We start from the raw sequence: 5,721 nt of genomic DNA, 5'->3' as shown, positions 1-5,721 counted from the left end.
GTGATGCATAGTACTCCATTGTATGTATGTACCACAGTTTTTAAATCCACTTATCAGTCGATGGAAATTTAGTTTGTTTCCAACTCCTTGCAATTGTGAACTGTGCTGCGATGAACATTGGAGCACAGATATCTGGCCATGGTTTGTTTCTTGCCTCTTCTGGGTATATCCCAAGTAGGGAGATTGCTGGGTCGAATGGTAGCTCAATTTTTATCTGTTTTAGATATTGCCAGATCGATTTCCATAGTGGCTATATATACCTACAAGTCCACCAGCAGTGGATGAGAGTTCCTGTATCCCCATAACCCCTCCAACACTTGTTGCTTTCTGATTTTTTGAATTGAGCTATCTTTGAGGGTGTTAGATGGTATCTCATTGTTGTTTTAATTTGCATTTCTCTGATGGCTAAAGATTGGGAACATTTTCTCATATGTTTATTGGCCAGTTGGATTTCTGCCCCTGTGAAACATCTGCTCAGGTCCTTTGTCCACCTCCTCAGTGGGCAATTCATTTTTTTCTTTTTGGAAGCTAGCAAAATTTTGTAATAAGGCCTTTGTCTGATGTGTCATTGCTAAAGATATTTTTCTGGTCTGTGGACTCTGTTATTACTTTTGGTGATTTCTTTCAATGTACACAGGTTTTTTATCTTCAGTATTTCCCACTTGTCAATTTGTGCCTCCTCTGTGTTTGTGTCCTTCCCTATTTCTGATAGCCTATGTACCTGTGCCAAAGTTCTCAAGTTGGTCCCATATCCCTCATTGATGGCCCTAATAGTTTGGGGTTTAACTTCAAGGTCTGTGATCCACCTTGAGTTTATTCTTGTGCATGGAGTGAGATAAGGGTCTTGCTTCATTTTTCTACGGGTAGATATCCATTTTTTCCAGCATCACTTGTTGAAGAGGGCATCTGCTTCCCACTGGATATTTTTTGGCCCTTATCAACGATCAGTTGTATGTATGCTGATGAATTTATTTCTGAGTTTTCAGTTCTTTTCCATTGATCTGAGTATCTGTCATTATATCAATACCATGGTTTTGACAACCATGGCTGTATAATATGTGCCAAAATCAGGTAAAACAAGCCCTCCAACTGTGTCCTTCTTCTTGAGGAGTTCTCTGCTAATTCTGGGCTTCTTTCCTCTCCATATGAAGTTGGTAACCACTTTTTCCATTTCTTTGAAGTAGGATGAGGGTAATTTATTGGGATTGGATTAAATTTATATATTAAATTCTGTCTTGGGCAGAATTAACATCTTGACTATATTGAGTCTTCCAATCTGCAAGCATGGGATATTCTTCCATTTGTTGAGGTCACTCTGGCTTTCTGGTAAGAGTGTTCTGTAGTTTTACTCATATAGATCTTTTGTTCCTTTAGTCAGGTACATTCCTAGATATTTCAATTTGTGCTTGGCTAAGGTGACCAGATGTTCTGCTATTGGTGGGACAGTCCCAATTTTTAACAATTTTTCCCGCGTCCCTAGATGTTTTTTAAAAGTCCCGATTTTTTGAAAGAATGCACGACGAGCTAGGGTATACAGTTTTCGGCTGCCATGTGGCTATGAGTTTTATCAGGATATGAGTTTTATCAATGGTGTCCCGCTTTTGCCCCTCTTTACCAATGTTAAAATCTGGTCACCTTATGCTTGGCTATTGTGAAGGGTACCACCTTTTTGATCTCCTCTTCTATGGTCTTATCCGACATGTATAGCAGTCCGATGGACTTCTGTTTGTTCATGTCTTTACTTTGCCTTATACTGTTAGCTAAAACCTCTAGTACGATGTTAAATAAGAGTGGAGACAAGGGGCATCCTTGTCTGGTCTCCTTTTTCAGTGAGATTGTGTTTTTCTATTCTCCATTGACTACGACATTGGCTGTTGATTTTTCATACATAGCTTGTATTGTCTTGAGGAATTTTCCTTCCATTCCTATCTTATCAAGTGTCTTAAACAGGAATTGGTGTTGGATGGTGTTGAATGCTTTTTCTGCATATATCGATATTATCATGTGGTTCTTACAGTTTTTCATGTTAATGTGGTGAATGATCCTAATCGCCTTTCGTATGCATCCCTGGTATGAATCCCACTTGGTATTGGTGAATTATTTGTTTCATATACATTTGTATTTCATTGGCCAGTATTTTGTTAAGGATTTTTGCATCGATGTTTATTAGGGATATTGGTCTGTAGTTCTCGATTCTTGTGGGATCCTTGCCCGGTTTTGGTATCAGAGTTACACTAGCTTCATAGAAGGAGTTCAAGAGTTTGCCATCTATTTCTATGTTCTGGAAGAGTTTGTGTAGGATTGGTGTTAGTTCTTCCCTAAATGCTTGGTAGAATTCTCCAGTGAAGCCATCTGGTCCAGGGGATTTTTTGTTGGTAATCCCTTGATAACCTTGTCTATTTCTTCTATTGCTATGAGTCTGTTGAGATTCTTGGCGTCCTTTGGGGATAATCTTTGGAGGGATTGTTTTTCCAATAATTTATCCATGTCTTCCAAGTTGTTGAATTCATTGGAGTACAATCCTTCGTAGTACTCTGTAATTATCCCTTTGATTTCATTAGGGTCTGTTGCAATGCCCCCTCTTTCACCTCTCATTCTTGCTATTGAAATTTGTTCCCTCCTTTCTTTGGTTAGGTTTGCCAGCGGTCTGTCGATTCTGTTTATCCTTTCAAAGAACCAACTTTTAGCAGCATTAATTTTTCCATAGTTTTCTTATTTTCCATCTCCAGAATCTCAGCCCTGATTTTTATTTTTTATTTTCTTTTGCTATTAGGATTGTCCCGCTGACTCTGCTCTAGTTGTTGTAAATTTTGTGCCAACGTATCAATCATGAGTCTCTCTTCCTTTTTCAGGTGTGCATGTACTGCTATGAAACTTCCTCTGATAACTGCCTTTTCTGTGTCCTATACGTTTTGGTACACTGTGTTCTCATTCTCGTTGGTTTCTAGAAATTTCCTAATTTCATCTCTGATCTGTGCCAGTACGCACTCCTTTTGCAATAGAGAATTATTCATCCTCCAATTGTTTGCTCTTGTTTTCTTCATCTTCCTTTTGTTGATTTCCAGCCTTATGGCACAGTGGTCAGAGAGGTCGGTCTGTATGATATCAATGTGCTTAAATTTATGTAGATTAGCCTTATGCCCCAGCATGTGGTCTATCTTCAAATATGTACCATGCGGGCTTGAAAAGAATTATTTTTTTTGTATGTGGATGAAAAGCTCTGTAAATATCTGTCATGTCAAATTGTCTAATTATAGTGTTTAAATTTCTAGCCTCCTTGTTGAGTTTCTTTCCTTGTGATCTATCTTTCTCAGAGAGCGGTTTATTGAAGTCACCCACAATAATTGTTGAGGCTTTTATTTCTTTTTTCCTTTTTAGAAGTGTTTGGTTGACGTATTCAGCAGGTCTCTCATATGTTTAAAATGCTTAATGTTTCTTTGTCTGCCATTCCCTTGAGCATTATGCAGTGTCCCTCCTTATCTCTTTTTATGGCTTGCACTTTGAGGCTATCTTTTTCAGAGATTAGGAGTGCAACCCCTGCTTTTTTTGAATTGCTGTATGCCTTTCTCCAGCCTTTGATTCTCAGCCTATTTTTGTTTGTAGCCTGGAGATGTGTCTCCTCCAGACAGCAGAATGATGGGTTGTGTTTTCTAAGCCAGTCTTCTAGCTTCAGTCTTTTAATTCATGAGTTCAGTCTGTTGATATTCAGGGTTATTATCTACATCTATGGACTCTGTGATGTCATCTTATATCTTTTGTCTTGGGTGTTTTCTTACCTTCCTTTCTTATTAGCATGTTTTTCGTGCATGTGTATGTGGATCAATCTTGACTTCTTTCCATCCCTAAGCCAATGCTATCTTGCCATCTGTTTTCTCTTTGTTGCCCTCTGGGTGAGGTTGTTCTATGTGGTGGTCTCTTATTTATGCTTGGTGAGTGTTGTTCTTCTGCCCATACTGGGTTGGCAAGGATCTTTTGTAGGGCTGGGTTTCTTTTAGCGTATTCTTTGAGTTTTTCCTTGTTTGGGAAGACTCTTACTTCTCCATCTATCTTGATAGATACTTTGGCTGCGTAGAGTATTCTTGGGTTTGCGATGTTTTCCTTCAAATTTTGGAATATGTTACTCCACTCTCTCCTCCTCTTCATAGTTTCTGCTGGTAGGTCTGAGCATATTCTTATCTGGGAACCTTAAATGTGATTGTTTGTTTTTCCCTAGCTGCTCTCATGATTTTCTCCTTTTCCTCAAAGTTGAATAGTTTATTATGTGCCTTGGTGACTTCTTCTTGGGATTTAGTCTAGCTGGTGTTCTTTCAGCCTCCTGAATGGTTGCCTGGTTTTCATTCATTAAGCTGGAGAAGTTTTCCTCCAAGGATTTTTTCACAATTGTTGCATATGACTTCTTTGTTGGGACTTCCTACGGTAATCCAATTATTCTGATGTTATTCCTCTTCATAGCATCAGACATAGTTCTTAGGGTTTCTTCTGCTTCTCTGATGATCTTATTCGATTTTTGTCATGTTTGTTAAAGTCTCCTTGGCTGTCCTCCAAGTCTGTGGTTCGGTTCTCTGCTTCCTCCAGTCAATTCTCGAGGTCTATGAGTCTGCTACTGGTTTGTGTTATCTCCTTCCAAAGCTCTTGTATTTTCCTTTGGTGTATGGACTTTATCTCTTCTAACATTTCATCCTTTTTCTGCATTGTTTCCCTCATATCCTGTATGACTCCAAGCAGCATTCTGAAAATGTCTTTCTCTGGCAGATCAATGCCTGCTTCTTCTATGCACGTCGTTAGGTTCAGGACATCTTCTGTCATTGCCTTTTGTTTCTCCTGTTTTTTTCATTGCGGTTGTTGGGGCTGATTGCTCTTTGCGTCGCATTGTTTTAGAGGAGCCAGGTGCCATTATCCAGGGAATCGAAGAGCACTGGCTCTCCCTGGGAGACTCATAGGAATGCTTCTTCAAACTGCCTACAGCTAATTTCACTATGGAATTAGTCTATCCCTTTAGCCTCCTGTGGCTTCACTCTCAAGGGGAGTGCCCCAGAAGGCTGTTGGGTTGCCTGCTTTATGTAGAGCACCAAGAATGGTGGCGGAATTACCCTAGCCAGGTCGATCACTGTGGAGCTTGGGCAGAGGTTCCTGCAACAGCTTGGAAGATTGGCGAGTGTTGGCCAAGCTTCTGTAGGCCATGTGAGGCACTAAAGTAGGCGGCAGGAAGTTCCCTCAGTCACGTGGGCCCACAGAGGTAAAATAGGAGCTCCCACAATCACACAGGCAGGAATTCCCCTGTAAGAAGTTGGACAGAGTATCCTCTGATGGAGGTCAGCTGGGCTTTCTCCAGTCTCTGGCTATGCTGCACAGGGTCGAGCTCACCTAACTGTGTAGGTGACAGGCGTAAATGCTCTAGGCTAAGGGGAATGGTCTGGAGGTCGACAGTGGTGTGTCAGGGAACAGGGAAGTGACAAAGAGGAGGGAAAAAAATTAAAAACTAAGCCCGCTGAGACTGTGTGGTGATAGAGAGAAGAGAGGGAGACAAAAGTTACAATGTAGCTGATCCCTGATCCCTGCCTGTAGGGTTGCAAGGGTTTAGTCCCTGCCCCGAGTCAGCGGCACACTGTGGCTGCGTTGAGATTATGTCCCTGCACTGGCTCCAAATGGTCCAGGCTCAGGCCGAAACAGTGGCAGGGCTAAGGTCAAGCCCTAGTCGGCCTCCACTGTGGTAAGCCAAAA

This window comes from Echinops telfairi, unplaced genomic scaffold (assembly GCF_000313985.2).
Source record: "Echinops telfairi isolate 266 unplaced genomic scaffold, ASM31398v2 ScPeMD7_2291;HRSCAF=2852, whole genome shotgun sequence".
NCBI lineage: Eukaryota > Metazoa > Chordata > Mammalia > Afrosoricida > Tenrecidae > Echinops > Echinops telfairi.
The sequence above is the reverse complement of the archived record's forward strand: the minus strand, read 5'-3'. Positions refer to the sequence as shown.